At 41.2% G+C, this 23,044-nt stretch overlaps 1 long non-coding RNA gene across 1 annotated transcript in view; it reads left to right on the forward strand.

Annotated features, from left to right (window-relative positions):
• The first annotated feature begins 2,006 nt into the window (after positions 1-2,006).
• The window catches only part of LOC138972358 (uncharacterized), a 48,871-nt gene continuing 27,833 nt past the window's right edge, over positions 2,007-23,044 (forward strand). The window contains exon 1 of the long non-coding RNA XR_011457574.1: positions 2,007-2,108. This is a non-coding gene — a long non-coding RNA (uncharacterized lncRNA). The remainder of the gene's footprint in view (positions 2,109-23,044) is intronic.

A 23,044-nucleotide genomic window follows, 5' to 3' on the forward strand; every position in this document is an offset into this window, starting at 1 on the left:
AACTGATACCTAGATACGTCCTAGCATGCGCCATAACGAGGCTTCCAACTGATACCTAGATACGTCCTAGCATGCGCCATAACGAGGCTTTCAACTGATACCTAGACACGTCCTAGCTTGCGGCATAACGAGGCTTCCAACTGATACCTAGATACGTCATTGCATAATATCCTCTTGTCGATTTGACTGCGGGGCGGATTTAAACAAAATGTGTATGACTTTCTGATGTCAAACAATTTAAATATCCTTCAGTTTTAGTCATCGTTTTGACGGTTGAAAGTGAATCATGCTGTCAAAAAACGCAATTTTTGAGGGTAGGCGTGGTTAAGTACCTGTGACGTCATGCCAAAATATTGCTCAATTCTAAGAAACACGATTTATTTTAGCAGAAGAGCAGCAGATCTTTAAATACACATACGTTTCTGATCAAACAACTGTTGTTTTACATCTGGGGTATTCCACTGAAAAAATAGGAGAGACCGGGGCTAGTCCGCCTACTTTTATGCTTTTGGTAGCATAACTGGCGATTTTGATGAACTAGAAGACTGATTTTTTATTTTACATCAAGACAAATGTGTAGCTGATATCAATGTGCAGACAGTGTTTATGTGCGCATGAACATTTGTTGTACATACTGCTTTAAGTAGGCGAACTTGCCCCAAGTCGGGGTAAGTCCGCCTACAGGGTGGGGCAAGTCCGCCGCTCTCATCCCATGGTAGGTACAAGACTAGTTGTGGGCAAGCTTTAGTGGGAAAGCTTTTTTAATTCCCTTCAATATTTAGGTTCAAAAATGCCAATGACAAAATACGAAAGAATGTAACACAAAATTACTTTAGGGGAGACCGGGGCTAGTCCGCCTACTTTTATGCTACTTTTATGCTTTTGGTAGCATAACTGGCGAGTTTGGTGAACTAGAAGACTGATTTTTTTATTTTACATCAAGACAAATGTGTAGCTGATATCAATGTGCAGACAGTTTTTATGTGCGCATGAACATTTGTTGTACGTACTGCTTACGGCGAACATGCCCCATGACAAATAGGCGGACTTGCCCCTGCACGGGCAGGCAACTCTAGTGCCAGATAACGAGCACAATATGAGAAGGAAGAAACAAAACTTTCGTCAAAACTCGACCTTAATTAACGCACTTTCACTCGACACCAAGACTAAGTATTTGTTCTCAGAGGTAATGCATCAAAACCTAAGTCAACTCCTATGCATTCATGTTACAAAAATGAAGAAAAACACTTTTTGTGATCTGTACTCACGATATATGGGCGCGCAACCTCTGAACTTCTGCAGGATATGGCGGGAAGAAGGGACACCACTCCCACATGGTGTGAATGACTAAAAGGTGGCAAACGTAAGAATAAACAGACGAAGACGGATGTGCCCCGGGGACGGACTAGCCCCGGTCTCCCCTACTCTTAACTTTAGCATCATGAAATCACTGAGAGAAAAAAGAGTTTTCTTAAATCGCTTGTGTCAAAAGTAAAACACTGACTGAAGAATCACGTATTTTCACCAAGTTGCAATCATCACCACAAAGAAATGATCTTATCATACACCGAATTTGACTTGTAAATGTTTTCAGTGTTTTCGAAAAGTGTTCGTCAGTCTGCGTGCATAAATAATATGACGGCTCCATCAACCAAATAAACAACTTCAACAACAACCGCTTTAACTGCTAAATGTAAAACAACAACAACAACAAAAACAACAACAACAACATTAACAGCAGCAACATTAAAACCAGAATGAAATGTTTAATTGTTGACAAAAAAGTTTGTATTTCTTCATAACTTTTTGCGACGACATTGCCTAGCCAGAGACAGAAAACATATACAAATACGTTTAGTTCTGTTTACTATACAGATTGTCAGGTTGATGTGCTCATGATTATTTAGTTTTGTCAAAATGTAAATGTTCCATTTGCTAACAAATCGTCTTTTTTTACAATTTGAAATTGAAATGTTAATTGGATTGGTATTGTATTTCAGCAATACCAACAACAACAACAACAACAACAACAACAACAACAACAACAACGACGACAACAACAACAACAACCACAACAACACCAACACCAACAACAACAATTGATCCAAGTAAGTGTGAGTTAAAAACTAAACATCGTGTAATCTGTATGTTTCCAACCAATAACACTCTTTCCCATGTGGCATACTCTACGAGTAGGCTACACACAAAATAAGATACTGCAGTGCATGCCAGTTATCAGACACTATTCCCCCCTCTGCTTCTTTACCTCTGTAAACTTGTAGAGCTAGTTATTTTTCGATAATGACCCAGCAACCAAACAAATAACGAGCCTGAATCCTCGATAGTGCAATAGGTTGAGAAGCTGTTCTGTTTCCGGGGGTACTACTTTTGCGACTGAAAAGTTCCGAACGCTCTAGATCTAGTCTATACGTACGAAGTATACATCTCTGGAGCAAACAATACAAACATACCGCATTTAAATTAACAACTACAGGCCTAAACGCATGAATCTCCATATACAATCCATGAGTTCGGTTGTTTTGAATCTAGATCTGTCGTGCACAAACGTTCATCACAAGCAAATTCCCAAGGCAAGTAACTCATACTTTGTCTAGCGACAAGAGTAGTTCCCCTTCTTTTCACTCAGTTTCTTCGACAACACTGACTGCAATCCGATGGTCAGTTTTCAACAATATTTCATTTTATAAACAGATCACACGCAACCAAATGCACACATCTCATCAATGTAAACAACATAAAGCGGTTTCATACACCATTTTCCCCGGAAAACTGAACTTCATACAGTAATTAACGTTGAAACACGGGGGCAAAAGTTCGTCTGCTAGTCCCATTTGACGAAAGAACATTATCCTAAGCGATACTAAAACATCAACAGAACACACAATATCTGCATTTACAGCCACAGCAGAATAACAGCATACAATTGTGTACTTGATTTTAGTCCAAAACAGGGAAACTGACAAGAAGTGTTAACAGAATGGAATGATTTGCACGGAACTATACAACCGCGCATTAATCGATCGCCTGCGCAGGTTGACTGGTTGAGTGATTCGGATTCGATCACACTTTCGCATAAAAAAACTCCTGTTTTCTTTGAATAACTGAAGAAAGGAGGAATAAAGAGGTAACACACCTCGTCTCAGTGATTATTAAAAACAATGGTCTCAGTTCGCAGTCATGAAAAAGCTTCGTGGTTGAAAACGACGTTAAACACCAAATAAAGAAAGAAAGAAAGAAAGATGAAAAAGCTCGCTGAAGCTCGCATTTTTCATGATCCGCCAACTTCGACCATTATTTTTAATAATCACTGAGAGTCGACATGTAACCGTTACTTATTCCCCCCTCTGCTTCTTTCTCTCTGTAAACTTGTAGGGCTAGTTATTTTTCGGTAACTTACCCAACAACCAAAATCACTTACCCAACAACGGGCCTGCATCCTCGTTAGCTCATGGGTAGAGACCGTACACATTGTGGATCTACTTTTTGCGACTCAAAAGTTCAGAACACTCTATGTACAAAATATACATTTCTGGAAAAAAACAATACAACCATACCGCATTTAAACCAGCAACTACATGCTTGAATACATGAATCTCAATATAAAATCCATGAGTTTGGTTGTTTTCTGAATTCAGATCTTCCGTGCACAATCCTTTATCGCTAGCAAGATTCCAAGGAAAAGTAACTCTAATACTTTGTCTAGCGACACAAGTAGACTTTAGTTCCCCTTCCAGATTTCGGCTGCATCCGCACGACTGCAATCCGACGGTCAGTTTTCAACAATATTTCATTTTATAAACAGATCACATGCAATCAATTGCAAACATTTAACTTAAAGAACATGCAGCGGTTTCATACACTATTTTTCCCCAGAAAACTGAACTTCATATAGTTTTTAACGTTGGAACACGGGTGTAAAACTTCGCCTGCTAGTCACATTCAAGAAAAAAACATTTCCTGAGCGATATCAACACATGAACAGAACACACAAAATCTGCCTTTACCGCCACAGCAGAATGACAACATAACTGTGTACTTGATTTTAGTCCAAAACATGGAAACTGACAAGTAGTGTTAACAAAATTGAATGATTTGCACGGAACTATACAACCGCGCATTAATCGATCGCCTGCGCAGGTAGACTGGTTGGGTGAATATGATTCGATCAAACTTTCGCACAAAAACTCCTCTTTTCTTTGAATAACGGAAGAAATGAGGAATTAAGACGTTACATACCTCGTCTCAGTGATTATTAAAAATAATGGTCTCAGTTCGCGCTCATAAAAATGCTCGCTGAAGCTAGAATTTTTCATGATCTGCGAACTTCGACCATTATTTTTAATACTCATTGAGACTCGGCATGTAACCTCTACATCTTTCAACTGGCATTACCATACGTGTATCATCCTGTCTTTCAAGTGGCATTATCAAACGTAAATCGACTACCAAATCCTGCATGCTTTAACTCGAAATCAGTCAGAAAAACACTTCTGCTTTTAGCTGCTGGGAATGTTAGTATTAAGCAGACTTGGTAATGTGAAGAAAATAAGCTACAGTATGTATGTCACTAATATAATAAAAATAAAAATATGTTCAAATCGAAAGTAGATGCACAGCCTCATTGTGATACAGGCGCATGGCTATGCTCTCTGGAAATGTTAGAGCACTCCAAGAGTGCGCTAACAGTTTTAAGCGAATTATCATTAGCCAATCAGGTGTATCACATCGGTCATGTGACACCAGTACTTACTGACAATTATTTTTTAAGTTATTGAGACATCACAGTGCACTAAGAGATGTATAGAGCAAATCGAAAAATGAATTATTGAACGAAGCGCAAAGCGCTGAGTTCAATAATTATTTTCAAGATTTGCTCTATAAATCTCTGAGCGCACTGTGATTGTTTCAATAACGATATTGTCAGTAACGACAATAGATTAGAACGTTTGAAAAGGCACATTGTTCTGCCAGGGTTTGGATCACTTGTGGACAGGTCGAGTTAGATCTACTTTTGTGTGTGTGGCGGCTTTGCACATGTCGGGGGTATTAACGGGTTCATCGCCGACCATGCATTTTATGATTTGATTACCCTCTGTACTGTTTTATCGAGTAGCAACTAACAGTTTGAGTTTCAGTTGTGCGAAATGTACCCGTTAGCATACAGTTTCACTTATAAATGTATTAATTATTGGTATAAAAAAAAACATGTACCGAAATGTTCCATGCTCCCCAAAAAATGAAAGACCCCCAAGCAACTGAGTGGCGTCCCCTGATGTCAAACGACTCATGCTCAAAGTGACACGTTCGTTCCCTCATTCGCAAAAAAAAAAAAAAAAAAAAAGTCGGCATGTTATTTCTCGCAATGTACCTGCATTGATCTGGGAGGTTGGTGCTATGATTACATGGTAAGAATGTTTTGAAGCCTTCGCGTATTCTGTTTACATCGTAGTTGTCTTGGAATATGCGAAAACCGTTCATTTCAGTCCTGAACTGATGATGTCGTCTGCTACATATACGAGTAGGACAGTCTATTGAATCAGTCGACTTCCGAATGCTGCTTTGTCCACCTTGAAGTATGTCAGGAAAAAACCACTTCTGCTTTTAGCTGCTGACCGTGCGGAAGCGACGCAACAGGCTCATTGGTCTCGGGGGGAGTGGGAGGTAGTGCCCTTTCCTATTGTAGGGGAGGTGTATCCATCCTCTCTCCACATGTTTGTGACAGTGTCTGCTCTCTTTCCTATCTTTTTAGCTTGGCTAGCAGCAGTTTGGCTTCCTGGCAGGAGAGCCGAATGTCTGTCACTGGCATGGTTGACATAGCCGCTGCTTTTGCTGCTCTGTCCGCCATTTCATTTCCACGGATTCCTGTGTGGGATGGCAGCCACATGAGCGAAAAGTCTGTTCCTTTTGTCATCATTCATTTTCAAATGCTAGATGTAAAACTTACATTTTTCATTTGAAAATGTGTTAATGTCGCTGTCCTGGGCAGAAGTGACACAATGAACCACACATGTGGTTCTCTCTTGCGACAAGTTTTTCATTTGTAGAGAGTTTGAAAACAGGGAAAATTCGTGGTTTTAATTCGTAGAGAGCGAAGTAGAAGTTGCCCCCCTTTGCAAGCAATAAATTCCAGCTTACGGTCAGAGAAAGAAAGTTACCGTCGTTTCTTTCAGTGCAGAGTGAGTTTGTGTGTTCACCGGCCGTTTGGCATAGAGAGACAGTAAAAGAAAACTTGCACGAACATATAATATAAAGTAAAGATGAAATATCTATATACTTTTAGCTTTTTTTTCTTATAGCTTATCCTCTAAAACAAAACTTTATCAGAATGTCTCAAACATTTCTGCAAAAGTTCAAATCTTCCCGATGAATAGTTTTGAAATTATCTTGTCATCCGTGAACTAACATGTTTTAATTCATCGCTTTGCTTATTTTTCATTTAATAATTTGTACTAAGTCAATCTAACTGCTTTTTTTATCATGTACTATTACTCTACGTACATTGAAGCAAAAGCACACCGAATTTTAATACAAACAGTTATGTCTCGACATGTATTTCTCTCTCTCTCGACTGTATACAGAGATAAGAACAGCCTCGCTTTCACCTAGATCCTGCCTAAAAACAATGTTCAGACCTCATGTTCGGACTCGGCGTAATGATTCCGAAAGGACTACTTTTTAGCGGTCAAGTTAAGTCGTCCGCATACTCGAAAGTCCCGTCGCGATATAACCTTGAATGGTTGAAAACGACGTTAAACACCAAATAAAGAAAGAAAGATACTCGAAAATGAAAAAAAAAAGATGAAACGTTTTGCTACAGTATCGGAGGCTGTCGAAGAAGAAAAAGAATCTCGTGACAACCACTACGCAGAAGACCATCCGAGTTGTCCAGAAGTTCTGAAACACGTCACGTTCCAAATCAAAAGACGACATTCTATTCTCTTACGTCACTATTCTTGGTTTACGGTACCATTCAGCGGCTTTGCTACGAGTACATGCCATAGTCTTGGTTGGTCGATACCTTCAGGTGGAATGCGAGTGATTAGGTTTGTTGATTTTGCTCGGAGACGTGGTCCGTGTTCAAGCAAGTTTCTTTCTTCTTTGAAAACAAAAACCCTAAGACCAGTGAATGTCGAGATGTAGAGGTTACATGCCGAGTCTCAGTGATTATCAAAAATAATGGTCGAAGTTAGCGGATCATGAAAAATGCGAGCTTCAGCGAGCACAAGACCAAGTGCGCACGGAAAAGATCCTGTAATTCATGTCAGAGTTCGGTGGGTTATAGAAACACGAAAATACCCAGCATGCTTCCTCCGAAAGCGGCGTATGGCTGCCTTAATGGCGGGGTAAAAACGGTCATACACGTAAAATTCCACTCGTGCAAAAACACGAGTGTACGTGGGAGTTTCAGCCCACGAACGCAGAAGAAGAAGAAGATTGACCAAAAGCCATGTTTGGATCACAGATCCAAATAACGTTTAATGTTTCATAAATATTGTGGTCAAATGACTTGAAGAGAAAAACTGTGTGTTTTAAGGTAGCTCCTCCCCTTGAAGTGCATCTAAACCCCATTTTTCAAACCAAAACCCTTATTACCAATACAAACATACACTTATATGTATTCCATCCCCACCCCTCAAAAGGCCCAAAGACGCGAGGCGCATACGCAGCGAGTGGAGAAAGCCCGTAAAATTACCACGAGCATGCAAGGCTTACCTGTAAGGTGCAGCTTGCTCTGGATTTATCCGAGATATGCATCTGGAGCGTTTATGTCAAGTAATAGAACGGCCCGCATGCGCAGAACTCACACTTCAGAGAACGAATGTACACTATTAACTGATATAAACAATGCTAGGTCAAGCATGACAAGAAAGGGAGGGAAATTTAAGGGGGGGACTTGACATAAACGCTCCTGATGCATATATCTCGGATAAATCCAGAGCAAGCTGCACCTTACAAGTAAGCCTTGTAAGCTCGTGTTAATTTAACCTCGACATGCAGTAGCGTTTACGTCAAGGAATTTTTAGAGCAATAGTGTACATGAGACAACAGAAAACTGTCCCAACATAAAGTCTTGGTTAGAATAAACTTCAATCCAACACTTACTTTAGTTCTTCTTCAGGAAAGAATCCAACAACTTTTGACCCATGTTGACAGCGTGTGGCTTCTTGCAAAACCTTCCGAAGGTTGACTCCGAAGAACAGCCTGCAGCCTTCATGATTATAGCAATGGGAACATCCCTTGCAGCCGCTGCTTATGTACTAGCAGCCCTCGTGCTATGAGCACCAAACACTGATGTGTCAATACCTGCTCTGTTCAATATGTCTTTAATCCAGCGTGACACAGTATTCTTAGAAACAGCACCATGAGGCTTCTGGTAACTGATGAACAGTTTCTTTAAGTCTCCCGTCAAACTCTGAGTCCTTTTAATGTACTCCTTCAGTACATTGACTATACACAGGCTTCAATTCTTAGGATAAGCAAGAAATTCCAGAGGCTCTTGATGTACACCTTTCCGTGAATGTTTCAGCTTTTCACTTATTTTGAACACACAACGATTATTCTCCATAGTTAAATCATCCAAAGACAGACTATATACAGTTTGGCAACGTTGGCCAGACAAAATAACAAACATTGTTGCAAGTTTGCTGGACAGTTCCTTAAAGGCTGCCCTTTTCGTAGCGTTCATTAAGGGCAGACCGGGTAGGCAAAATGAGTTATTTTCGGTCTCATACACCTTTTGGGGGTTGTTGCATTTTTCACACCTTTGAACATCCTGGAATGCATTCAGTTATCTGCTTATATCATTTTAGACATGTATTCATGTAAATAAAACCATTTTCAAACCGATGTTTTGTTGCTTTTGTCTGTGTTTTGTGAAATAAATCGAAACAAGAGGCGAAGCCTTCAAGGCTCACGTAAGAAATCGACAAACAGTAACACAAACTCAATCACTCCGTCACACATACACACACACACACACACACACACACACACACACACACACACACACACACACACAGTAAGCATATGTGAAACTGTGCAAGAAAGCGAGACACTAGATCTGCCAACTAGTCTCGGCCCGCTCACAATAACAATGACCGAGACTGACTTTCAGTAATTCCTTCGCGTGACGTCTAACCCTCTTACGTCATAATTTCTTTGTGTATACCGCCCCCCCCCCCCCCAATAAAAAGAACAAACTATCTACTCCGCAGTTTTTGGCTGAGTTCACAGAGCTTTTAGACGAATACGCCAATTTGCACTGTAATCTTGTAGTTGTCGGAGACATCAACCTTCATTATGATTCACAGTCGGACTTGAACGTTAACACGCTGAAAACACTGCTCCCCACTCTCAACTTATCCCAGCTGGTAGACAGGCCGACGCATCGTCGTGGACACACCCTTGACTGGGTGGTGGTCGGTGGGGACGTCGGCGTCTTAGACCTGATTGTGCAGGACATGTTGATCTCCGACCACTTCGTCATTTCTTTCAGCTTTGACCTTCAGAAGCCAGGCCCTGCCAGACGAGTCGTCACCTCGCGCAACATGAAGCGGATCGACATGGCAGCACTGAAGGATGATGTCAGAGCACTCCAGTTAGACAGACATGACCTCGTGTCCAGCTACAACAGCGACCTGCGCCGGATTCTGGACAAGCACGCCCCTCTCACCACACGCACAGTCACCGACAGACCCTCGGCACCTTGGCTTACGCCGGAGGTCTCAACAGCCAAGCAAGATCGGCGTCGCGCTGAGAGAGAGTGGAGGAAATCGGCTCTCACGGTCCACAGGCAAATCTTTGCTTTTCATCGAGAGGCCGTCAAAGAGATGGTGGATAAGAACAGACACCAGTTTATTTCTCAGAAAATCGAGAACAGCACCTCCAGCAAAGAACTCTTCCTGATCACAGGGCAGCTCCTCGGTAAAATTCAAAATAAAAAGCTCCCAAACTCCGTCCCTCTTGATGACCTTCCAGATAAGTTTGGGGACTTTTTTGCCGAAAAAAATCGAGAAGATCCGAGTTGAGCTTGATGCTGCTCCTGGGCATCCAGAGCATGCGCCATTTCACGGCGCCCACCTCACCGATTTTTCCCCTGTCACTAAAGAACAAGTGAAGAAGATCATTGAAAAAGCTCCACCCAAATCCTGTATTCTCGACCCAATTCCTTCAGAGCTATTAAGCGAGTGTCTAGAGGAATTACTCCCTGTCATTACTGATATCATAAATCAATCCCTCACATCCGGTCAAGTACCCCCTTCTTTTAAGCATGCAGTAGTCACTCCCCTCCTGAAAAAAGCTAACCTTGACATCAACACTTTTAAGAACTACCGCCCTGTCTCTAATTTGCCTTTTGTTTCGAAAGTCCTTGAAAAGGTTGTTTTGGCCCAATTGTCAGAGCATCTTGCTAAGACAGGTATGGTTGAACCATTACAGTCCGCCTACCGCGCAGATCACAGCACTGAAACAGCCCTACTTAAGGTAGCGAATGATCTTCTCACTGCCTGTGACAGCGGCTCTGTTTCGCTTCTGGCCCTGTTGGACCTATCCGCAGCGTTCGACACCATCGACCACGATATACTGCTGGCAAGGTTGAACACCACATTCGGCATAACAGGCACGGCTCTGGGGTGGTTCTGCTCCTACCTGACTGGACGCACTCAGGCTGTTGTGATCCAAAATAGGCACTCCGAGGACACCATACTAAAGTATGGAGTCCCACAAGGATCTGTGTTAGGCCCAGTGTTATTCACTATGTACATACAGCCGTTAGGCAAAGTCATAAAGCACCACAATGTCCTGTACCACATGTTCGCAGACGACACTCAACTACAAAAATCCGCACACACCAAACAGTTTACAGAGTTAGTGCAGTCAATAGAATCATGCAGCGATCACATCAAACAGTGGATGACAGTCAACAAGCTCAAGATGAACGATGATAAGACAGAGATCATGCCAGTTGGCAAACAATCAAACTTAAAGCTTCTTTCAGAAACATCCAGTCTTACGCTTTCTGATACCACAGTCACATTCAGCACCAAAGTAAAAAACCTGGGTGTCCACCTTGACAGTAGCCTGTCAATGGACGCCCACATCAACTCACTCTGCAGAACCGCCTTTCTTGAAATGCGGAGGATTAGCCAAATCAGACACCTTCTTTCCCTCGACGCAACCAAGACACTGGTTTCGGCTTTTATTTTGTCGAGACTGGATTACTGCAACTCGCTCCTAGCCGGCCTCCCAGACGCCAAGCTAGACCGCCTACAGCGCATCATGAACAATGCAGCACGTCTTGTGCTGCGCAAGCGCAAGCGCGACCATGTCACCCCTCTCCTCATGACCCTTCACTGGCTACCAATCAAAGCACGCATAACATATAAAATAGCTACCCTGTGTTACCGTAGCCTTCACGACGACTCTGCTCCTTCTTACCTGTCTTCGCTCTTAAAGCCACACGTCCCCACACGCAACCTCAGATCCGCTGACGCAGGGCACCTTGTTGTCCCACGCATCAAACTGAACGCTTTCGGCAAGCGCGCCTTTATCTTCACAGCTCCCTCTATTTGGAACTCTCTGCCCATGTCTGTCCGCCTTTCTACCTCTCTCCTCTCCTTCAAGTCCTCTCTAAAAACACACCTCTTCCGGCAATACTTCGACGCCTAGCCTGTTCAGTATCTGCCACATTGAGGAGAGGGGTCACTTGCCATCGTAGCGCGCTGTGGGCCGGCTGGGGACGGGTTGCTATTTCATGTGCCTGTTTCCTTGTTTATTTCCGTGTTTTTGTTCCTTGTACGTGAGCGCGATAGCTGTCGCGGTGTATGAGTGCGACTACACGTGCCTTGGCGTGTGTGTGCGAGTGTGCGAGGGCTGTATTTTGTATATTGATTATTTGATACATGTATAAATGTGTCTCCAGGAATATGTTTTGTTTTAATCTTGTGTCGATACTATTTAGTTCTGCCTCGTTATTAGCCATTGAGTATAACTGTTTTATCATCATTGCTTTGTTGTTGTTCTTCAGCCATTTACGTTGAATGACTTGTTATACATTGGCATTGATAGTTTTATTCTTCTTCTTCTTCGTCGTTCGCTAGTTAGTTTTTATCATAAGAACCTTTTCAAATTCCTACTTATACATAAATGCATATTTTATATTGTAAAGCAGTATGCATTGTTAGAAGATTTTTTAGTAGCAGTGTTTAAATGTCGAAGCTGCTTTTCCCATTTTTACCCAAGGGACCGACTGTATATTGTGTTATTGTATTTGTCAGACTTGATTGTACCAAGTCCCTACACATGATGTAATGCGCTTAGAGCCAAATATTTTTGTTTTTTGTAAGGGATAGGCGCAATAGAAATACACTTTATTATTATTATTATTATTATTATTATTATTATTATTATTATTATTATTATTATTATTATTATTATTATTATTATAATGTGACGTCTTCAAATGTTAAAGTTTCTATCACACACGTCAAACACTTTTGACCGAGACGTAATCTTCTTATGCGAGCTTTATCCATAGACTCGGAAATGTTAAAGTTTATATCTGTCACGTGTCAATATATCACTTAAGGTGATTATGAAACGGTTAGTTACTTCTAACTAACTAACCACACCACGATCCACTCTCGCAGTCATACAATTAAATAGAGACAACAAAAGTATAAGTTTCAGACGCCTGTTTATGAAAAAACTCGCCACCTCCCTCGAGACTTCACTCAAAATATGTTCTTTTACGTTCACAAAACGTAAAAAAACCCGTGGTCACTGACAAAATGCCAGTTAGAATATAGAAAATTATAGTAACACGCTGATCCCGTGTAAAGATAAGAAAATACGACTGTTCTGCTCAAAAGTGCTAATTAATGCAGGTGTCACACACCCCACGTTGTCACTACTCGAATATAATCACAGACAGAAAAAAATGACAACGGTGGTCAACGGGGTGCATAAGACATGGTGCACTTAGCTTTTTTTGGCCACTGGGTGGACGGTCTGTAATTAGTCTTTTTAGCCTCCACAACTGCTCCGTCGAATGAAGTGCTGGTTAGCGAGGTGACGAAGCAGGGAACTGTGGAGGCATCAGGCGCCGCACCCAGTCGCTGGTTAGCTGGTTAGCCGGTCCGCTGGTTAGCTGGTTAGCCGGTTCGCTGGTTAGCCGGTTTGCTGGTTATGTCCGGTCCCGGTTACCACGTCTGCAGCTAGCAGTGTACCGCAAAAGGCAGCCGTACAGAAGATGGCAAGGCTGCAAACAGAAAGCATCGGTGCACTAAACATGTCAGCTACCCCTCACCCTCCACCTTTAAACATGTCATCTTTACATATCTCATCGAGCACGTGGGCCTGCACAAATGGACTTTTTACAACAACAAAACAGCCGTTTTCCGTCCTTCTCTCCCTATCTGCAAAAACCATATACAGATTAGTATTTTAGCGTCACAGAGAGCAAATTATGCGCTAACCTGGAAAGAACAACAGAGAGTATTTCATTCCACAAACACAGACTCATCAACAGCGTTAAACAATGATTTATTACCTCAAAACGCCTATGAATGTAGCACTCTCATGGAAGCAAAACCCGCTTCCTCCCTGGAATGGCCTCTGTTCGTCAACAGTGACACAACATCCAACCTCTTGCCGACTACTTTATGCGGTGAAACAGAGTGTTCCCCACACGGCGAAGAGAAATAGACGACTCGTCCTCAGCAAACATGTAACTGTGAGCAGGTGGTATCTCGTTGAAGTTCCAATAGAGCCCTATCTGTGCTAGCAGAAACGGCACGTAGATAGAAGAAAATATCTAGACATCAAACTCTATGGACGAAAAAACACCGATCCTTCTCCTCTTGCCGCTGATTGTCAAGTGTCCAGTTATCATGTCTCTGACAGACAACCTTGACAAACACACGTGACTAACCTTGTCACATATCAAGTTCAGCTATCCACAATTCTGCCTCGCAAGCAGAAACACCCCCGAAAAATCCGTGCGCCACAAAACATCCGTGCTCTGCGCTGTCAGCAAAACTGCCGTATGGCCCCGACTCACGCACAGGCGCTTTCTGTCGCAATTGACCAAGAGAAGGCACCCCACTGAGTGACACTTTCTTGGTCTATGTCACTAGATCGTGACACTATCACACACACACACACACGCACGCACGCACGCACAGACAGACAAAAGTTAGCATCGCATAGGCTACACTTACGTGAGCCAAAAATGGTCTACTTTGGATACTCCGTGCTGGTAAACGTGCGTACATGACATTGACCTTCGCTGTTCAAACTGTGTGGAAATTTCCGTTCTTCACGATGACATCATCACCGTTGGGGAATTCCCGTTGAGATAGGCACAAAGAGAGAGAATCCGTTCCAACCGAAACCCCAAAATTAATGTTATGCAAATATATGTAGGTCAAAGCATTTGGCGCATGCTCAGAAGCAGTCGCGCACGCGCAGTAGACAACTATTGTCAGTCCCCGGTGTCAAAAAAGTCATCACTCTTTCCACCGATTCAACACCATTTTTCAAAGTTTTGAGTTACGGAGAACAACCATAACATTGAAAATGTTCGGCATAGTGACAAGAAATATCAGAGAAAGATGTACCAGAAGCAGCGAACAGCAGAATGAAATAACAACACTGCGAAATGAACCAACATGATCGCATTGAAGCAGACGACATTTAGACTACACGGCGTAGAACTCTATCGTTCAAGCTGGTTGTACCGAGAAGGGTACCATGTAAACTTTGCAGAACCTGGTACCTAACTACTAAAAGAATAGAATTAATCAATGTTCACGCACTAATAGCTGCGCATACGCTAGTACTGATTTTATTAATGAATTAATTTAGCAAAGAGGCAGTTATCTCCCTGCCGAAGCCACGATTATTCCCCATGGAAAATTGTCCGTAGTGAAAAGCTTTTTAACCAATGAGAATTTAGCTGTGTTTGTTTCCGCGGGGCATATCATCATGGCAGCGAACTGCACGATAATTTTCAGAATGTAGACACTGACGAAAAACTGAGCCCATTATCAAGTGTTTCGTGGGCAAAAGCTTTGACATGTGCATCTGAGTGGATTAACCTTGAGCGTGAAGAACAGGCTGTCTGCCAAAAAGTTGACGGAACGAGTCGCAAATGGACAAACAGCTGAACGAGTACCTATCATCGTGTCGTCTGGTACCAGCGTCTGACATGTATTGTTCGACTCCAGCGAGCGAAGAAACACTATGTACAGCGAATTGACACTTCCAGTGATGCTGTTGTCACTGCTTCAGATCCACAGTGTGTGTCAAGCTCTCCTGCCTTGGTCAAGCGTAAGAAAGCGAAATGCAGCAGTGTGTTGACCCCAGACGTCTTCCTGCGTATGTTACACTACTAGTTTTTCTATGATAGTGGTGGTCCAGTGAACGATACCTTCCGCCTGTGGTTACACATAAAAGGAAAGGGCACTGAGCAACCAGTGGAGACTTGTGCTGACATATGGCGAGATGTGTTGGTGAGTAAAAACCTGCTTGAATTTCATTTGAAATAGTTGTGTGTATATTTCTGAGCAAATTATGTTTGATATTGATAATCTTCTAAGTAACACTTCATAGCATCACAACAGTTTAGGATTAATATACCAGAGGTACAATAAGGTGCAGATGCAACATGTTATTGTTTATACAGGGGCCTATGTGATTGATATATATATCATTTTTCTTGTATTGGTTACAGCTAATGAGTTGTTATGATAGTAAACTGCTTTTCAATGGGTTAAATTGAGAGTATGAAATGCAACTAGACAATTGTTTTACTGCAAGAAAGATCACCTACTTTGGTAATTTTTAATTCTGACTGTAGGTACTAAGGTTGTCATTAATATTATGACAGAAATTCATATTAGGATACACAATAACACTGCAGTACATGCATGCAGACATTGACAAACTATAATGCTTGGGCACACACATGTTCTGTTCTGTTTACATGTCATTGTTTTTGTATAGATCTGAGTTTTAACTGCACAGATGTTTATTGTACACACATTGAAACACATTGTACACACCCCCTATAATGATGTTATACATTTCAACCATTTATGTATCTGATTATTTCTCCTGCAGTTCCTCCCCTTGGCACTTGACATAATAGCCTTCTTTACAAAGCTTCATCAGCTGCATCTACAGACCTTACACAATTGGACTGGATTCAATGCTGCAGTGCAAGATGGCAGATTCCGCCAATGTCGAAAGTAGGTTTGATGAATTGTGTTCCATACAAAATAGGATATACTAACAGTAACAGTGTAACGAATACATTGGAATTGGTTTCCAATAACATTTTCTAACACCCTGTCACTTTTTTTTAAGTTGAAAGGAAGTGAGGACATTTTATTTCTTGTAAGTGTATACAGTGGAACCCCCAAAGTTAAGACTTCCTCCATTTAAGACCTTGCCTTTTCAGATTTTCATTCTCTAAATTTACCACCGATTTAAGATGATCCTTTTTAAGACCTGGTTTTCTCAGATTTTTGGAGGTCATAAATGTGGGTTCTACTGTACATGTATAAACCTAACATGTTTTTTGTAACTAACCACTTTAGGGGAAATGTAACTTCTTTTTTCTCAAACACTGGGACCATAAACTGTTTCTTTTATCTTTGTTCTTAGCACAGGCACACACACTATACTTTCATTATTATTATTTTTCAAGCAGCCAAAATGTTTGTTTTTTTAAAGCAAAAATGTATTAATTTTTACACTTTCTCACACAAACTTTTTGTTGTTTATTCTGCTTCAAGCATCTGGTTGTTTTCTCGGCTTGCACGTTTTCCTATGTAATATGTTGTACAGACTGGGTACCTGTTTAACAAAATAACTGAAAAGAAACATGTATACACCTAAAATGTTTTTTTGGTTTTTTTACCCTTCCACTGTATTGGACATGTCTGTTTGTGGGTTTTTTTATACACTGGATCCTTGAAGGTGTTTCTTTTATCTTTGTTCCTAGCACAGGCACGGAAATAAAATGTTATACTTTTTTTTAAACACAAGCAACCAAAATGTGTTATTATTTTAAACAAACATTCATTTACACGTACTCACACAAACAAACTTGTTCTTTTTATCTACTTCAAGCACAATTATGCTCTTTTACCCCGCTTGTACGTTTTCCTTTGTCTGTTGTACAGGTTCCATACCTGCCTATGATAGTCAGCAGTCCAACAGACACATCCACGGTTCTTGCCATACATTCAGGTTTCAAGGGAACTGGAACTGCAACACATTGTCCTCGTTTTTGACCAGGCCATTTTTGGGAAAGCACAGGTCATCAGGTGGCAAGACCCAGTCTTCAAGGAGACCCTGATTCATTCCCGACTTTGAACATGCAGTGTACAAAAACTTTGCTGATCATGTGTACATTTTTCATTTCAAGATCCTATGTGAGCTGAGCGTGTATAGAACAGAAACTTTGTAGGTGTGTGCATCTTCCCCATATTCCGATGAGTGCTGAGAAACTTTGCGGTACATATCACGCTTTGACCTTGTGTCAACTGTTCCGCCGCGCCTTTGCTTAAACTTGCGGATAATGCAGTTATCTTCATTTGCCAGTATTTGATGGTAGGTTCTATTAATATTCCCTTGAAAGTCAATCATATAGTTTAAAGAGTTTTAAGTGTGTTTTGTACAGTTTGCAGCATGATATCAGGGATGTTCCTACAAATTCATACAGGAAAAATGTCCTCTAGCTCTTCAACATCAATAGGACATTTGAACGCTTTTAGAAACGTCAATGGACATCATAATTTTGTGCAAAACACATTCCATGGAATGGCTCCAAAATCATACGCTCAAGGAAAAGCTTAATATTTTCACACACTCACACACACACACACACACACACACACACGCACACACACAGAGTCATATAAAAAGAATATATTTGTTCTTAGATTGTTTTATAATCTAGTTTGAAACATGTTCAGCTTTATTTGATCTTTGGCAGGCTCTAGCTTTTTTCTGTGTGGCATATTTCTGTGAGCTTCGTCAAAATGTAATACGTAAGAGCGCTGAAGTTTTGTATAGCAAGGAAACGTTAACGAATATTGCGCTGTTTGAAGGAATGGAGTTCTTTTCGCCAAAAGATTTCCAGTGATTAACTAAGTTGTGAAGGGCAGTTGACCGTTCTACCTGGGGAGGGGTTGCATTATGTTGGTGGTATATATACATATATATCATCCAATTTCAGTAAAACTTCGGTCACGAATTAAATCATACATTCAATGTTAAGGAACAATAAACATAGTGTGCAGAAATTGGTTTTTTGATGTATGGCACACAGCTCCACAGTGTGGTTGTTTTTTTGCAACAAGTCAACACTGTATTTATAATACTTCAAAAAACATCACAGGAAAACGCAAACTTTTTTTACGCGTCAAAAATGTGAATGTCAAAATTGACACATCAACTGTGTAGAAATACGATATTGGCACTAATTACGACAACAAATTCAAAATGTTTGATAATATTGAGGCATTTCTGTATTAAAATAACACATTATAGAATGGAAAATAGAGTTTTTGTCAAAATCCCAGGTAGTACTGCCACCTTAAAGATGATTAAAAAAAAATTATTTTTAATTTTAATCATTATTATTTTTTTTTGAAAGAAACTTCTTGAGGTGTGACTCTAAACACATGCCCCCCTCCAAAACAAGGTTTTTGTAAAAAAAAATTGTAAAATGAATAAAAATTGATTTTGGCAACTGTCTCTTTGTGACTGACACTTGGCGATTATCCCCCCCTTATGTTGCAATTTTCCAGAGAATGTGCAATACTAAATGTGAGGACATTTTTGTTTCTGACTACACATACCATGTCATGAGACAATTTGATGTCAAATCATTGTACCCTTTTCGGGACAACGGAACTCATTTTCTAGGCTTCTTATGGAGCCAGACTCTGTGGTCTAATTCTAAGATTCTTGACTCGACGAGGTGGGTTTTGGTTCTTTCTCTTTTCGATCTTGTTTGTTTGATAACGTGATTCATTGCAAATTCCTATGTTGTTTTGTTAAAAGAATGTGGTAGGGTTTGCAAGTAAATAATAAACAGTTTGTGTCGGGTTTGCAAGTTTGTGTCTCAAGTATTTTGCGGGTTTCTTGATCCAATTTACTGACCATGCCGCTGCATCCCCCCCCCTTCTTCGCTGGACAGTCCTTGAGAGCTTCCTGAGGTACACCCGTGTCACCATTATTCTTTGTCTGGGGTCAAACTTAGAAGCAGCATCTGAGCGATGTACGACTGACACAGTTTCTGTTTCTGGTCATTGACCGTAGGAAAATAAGTACCCTACTAGAGAGCGTTCTCTTATTCTAAAGGATTGGTTTACACCAGCATGGCTGACCAACCTATCATTGACAGCAATATTGTTGTCAAATCTTTTCCATTAACTAAGGAATAAAAAAATCGATCCAATTTACTTCACCAAGGGAAAAGAAAAGAGTTAAACTAAAGGACTGGGGATGCAACTCTCATGAATCAAAAGCATAAAGATCACCTGAAAATGTATACACACACACACACACACAAACACACACAAACACACACACACACACTGCACTGGGCGAAAAGTCACGTTTTGGCACTATAACGTGGCATATAACATGAAACATGAAGTTAATCAACTGAATTTTGTGGCATTATACCTGTGCGATTCACATCAAGTTAGAAACAAGTCGCGTAAGGCGAAAATACAATATTTAGTCAAGTAGCTGTCGAACTCACAGAATGAAACTGAACGCAACGCAACGCAGCAAGACCGTATACTCGTAGCATCGTCACTCCACCGCCCGTGGCAAAGGCAGTGCACGTGGAATTGACAAGAAGAGCGGGGTATTCGTTGCGCTGAGAAGGATAGCACGCTTTTCTGTACCTCTCTTCGTTTTAACTTTCTGAGCGTGTTTTTAATCCAAACATATCATATCTATATATTTTTGGAATCAGGAACCGACAAGGAACAAGATGAAAGTGTTTTTAAATTGATTTCGAAAAAAAAATTTTGATAATAATTTGTATATATTTAATTTTCAGAGCTTGTTTTTAATCCGAATATAACATATTTATATGTTTTTGGAATCAGCAAATGATGGAAAATAAGATAAACGTAAATTTGGATCGTTTTATAAATTTTTATTTTTTTTTACAATTTTCAGATTTTTAATGACCAAAGTCATTAATTAATTTTTAAGCCACCAAACTGAAATGCAATACCGAACCCCGGGCTTTGTCGAAGAGTACTTGACCAAAATTTCAACCAATTTAGTTGAAAAATGAGGGCGTGACAGTGCCGCCTCAACTTTCACGAAAAGCCGGATATGACGTCATCAAAGACATTTATCAAAAAAATGAAAAAAACGTTCGGGGATTTCATACCCAGGAACTCTCATGTCAAATTTCATAAAGATCGGTCCAGTAGTTTAGTCTGAATCGCTCTACACACACACACACACACACGCACGCACGCACACACACACGCACATACACCACGACCCTCGTTTCGATTCCCCCTCGATGTTAAAATATTTAGTCAAAACTTGACTAAATATAAAAACTGCCGTAACGCAATAAAATCCCTGGGATTTTAGCGGGGTGCAAACATCGAGTTTTGGTGTCTGCGTTTTGGACGTGTTCGCCACGTTAACGCACGGCGATTCACGTCGTGTTAAACGCGTTTCAGCAGTGCGCAAAACACCACAAAACCTATGGAGTTACGATAAGTTTTTCTGGTTTCTAAAACTTGATGTTAGAGCGTTGTTTTGATGGATTATTCTGTGTTTTCATCAGCCTGGTGCCGAACCTGCAGGATCAGACGATTATCGGCTCTCTCTCTCTCTCTCTAGTTTATCTCTCAGCACGGTCACACACACACACACACACACACACACACACACACACACACACACACACACACACACACACACTCACACACACACACACACACACACACACAGCACATACATCATACACACCGTCACACACATTCACACCGTCACTGCACACGGCACACACACATGCACACACACACACACATACACACACACACACACGTACCTAAAGTGTGGATGGTTACCTAAGAGGCGGCACTGGGTGGAGTGCCTTTCTAGTGCACTTGCACTACAACAGCACTGGGTGCAGTACTCGCTCCGGCATCGAAGAATTTTGCACTAAAAAATGCACAAAATTTGACCTATTTCGTCGCCTATAGAGGACGGAAAGAATGTCATTTTGAACATTGTTATGACATTCTTTCCGTCAAAAAAGTCAATTTAACGGTGTTAAATGAAGCGATCATCCACACAATTAGGTTGCCATCCAGAGTTTAGGTTGCCATCCACGTGTGGATGGTTGCCTTATGGTGATTTAGGCAACCAAAGCTGTGGAAACGGGGGTACACACACACACACACACACACACACACACACACACACACACACACACACACACACACACACACACACACACACACACACACATGTTCATTACTATCACCCCAAAGTTGTCTGGTGTCACTGGGAAACAGAATTAAAAACAGAAGGCAATGCCCATGGTTGGCTTATTCTGCCCCGACAAACAAAACAAAACAGGCCTACACTCCCCAACCCCCTCCTTAAAATACTTCGCAGAATTCGTACGAATGGATGCGCTTACAAGTTCTTTCCCCGTCTCTGTGAATGTGGACAGTTGCTATCGTTTTTACACCTCTTTGACCGCTGCCAATCACTCCAACAAGATTTCCGCAACCTACACACCCTTATCAACGAACACAAACTGAAATCCCATGAGTTTTTAGATAAACATTGCACGCTTCAATGGAAGCCAGCATACACCCTGTGTCTCTCAATATATATAAGGCTGAAATAGGACATCTGTTCTGAAAACCTCATCCCCTTTCCTCCTTCCCACCCCTCAGTCCTCTCTCCCACCGACCCCTTACCCCCCCCCCCCTCCCCTCCCACGCCCAACAACTAAAGCGTCTAAAACACAAAGCATAGCTATACTCAATTGATCAAACAAGGCTTAAGCACATACTGCCCTCCTACCTGAACTTTAAATGCAGTGTGTTTGTGTTGATTGGTCTGGAGATGTACATTTCGTACATTAGAGCGTTCGGAACTTTTCAATCGCAAAAGTAGTTCCCTCAAAGTCTAGCTCATTAACATGGGAGCTATCAAGGATTCAGGACCGTTGTTGGGTAAGTGATTCTGGTTGTTGGGTAAGTTACCGAAAAATAACTAGCCCTACAAGTTTACAGAGAGAAAGAGGCAGAGGGGGGAATAAGTAGAGGTTACATGCCGAGTCTCAGTGATTATCAAAAATAATGGTCGAAGTTAGCGGATCATGAAAAATGCGAGCTTCAGTGAGCTTTTTCATGACCGCGAACTGAGACCATTATTTTTGATAATCACTGAGACGAGGTATGTAACCTCTTTATCCCTCCTTTCTTCAGTTATTCAAAGAAAAGAGGAGTTTTTGTGCGAAAGTTTGATCGAATCATATTCACCCAACCAGTCTACCTGCGCAGGCTATCGATTAATGCGCGGTTGTATAGTTCCGTGCAAATCATTCAATTTTGTTAACACTTCTTGTCAGTTTCCATGTTTTGAACTAAAATCAAGTACACAGTTATGTTGTCATTCTGCTGTGGCGGTAAAGGCAGATAGTGTGTGTTCTGTTCATGTTTTGGTATCGCTCAGAAAATGTTCTTTCCTCGAATGTGACTAGCAGGCGAAGTTTTACACCCGTGTTCCAACGTTAAAAACTGTATGAAGTTAAGTTGTCTGGGGAAAAATAGTGTATGAAACCGCTGCATGTTCTTTAAGTTGATTAAATGTTTGCAATTGATTGCGTATGATCTGTTTATAAAATGAAATATTGTTGAAAACTGACCGTCGGATTGCAGTCTTGTCGATGAAGCCGAAATCTTGAAGGGGAACTACTCGTGTCGCTAGACAAAGTATGAGAGTT

The sequence above is a fragment of the Littorina saxatilis genome, linkage group LG8 (assembly GCF_037325665.1).
Source record: "Littorina saxatilis isolate snail1 linkage group LG8, US_GU_Lsax_2.0, whole genome shotgun sequence".
Taxonomy (NCBI): Eukaryota; Metazoa; Mollusca; class Gastropoda; order Littorinimorpha; family Littorinidae; genus Littorina; species Littorina saxatilis.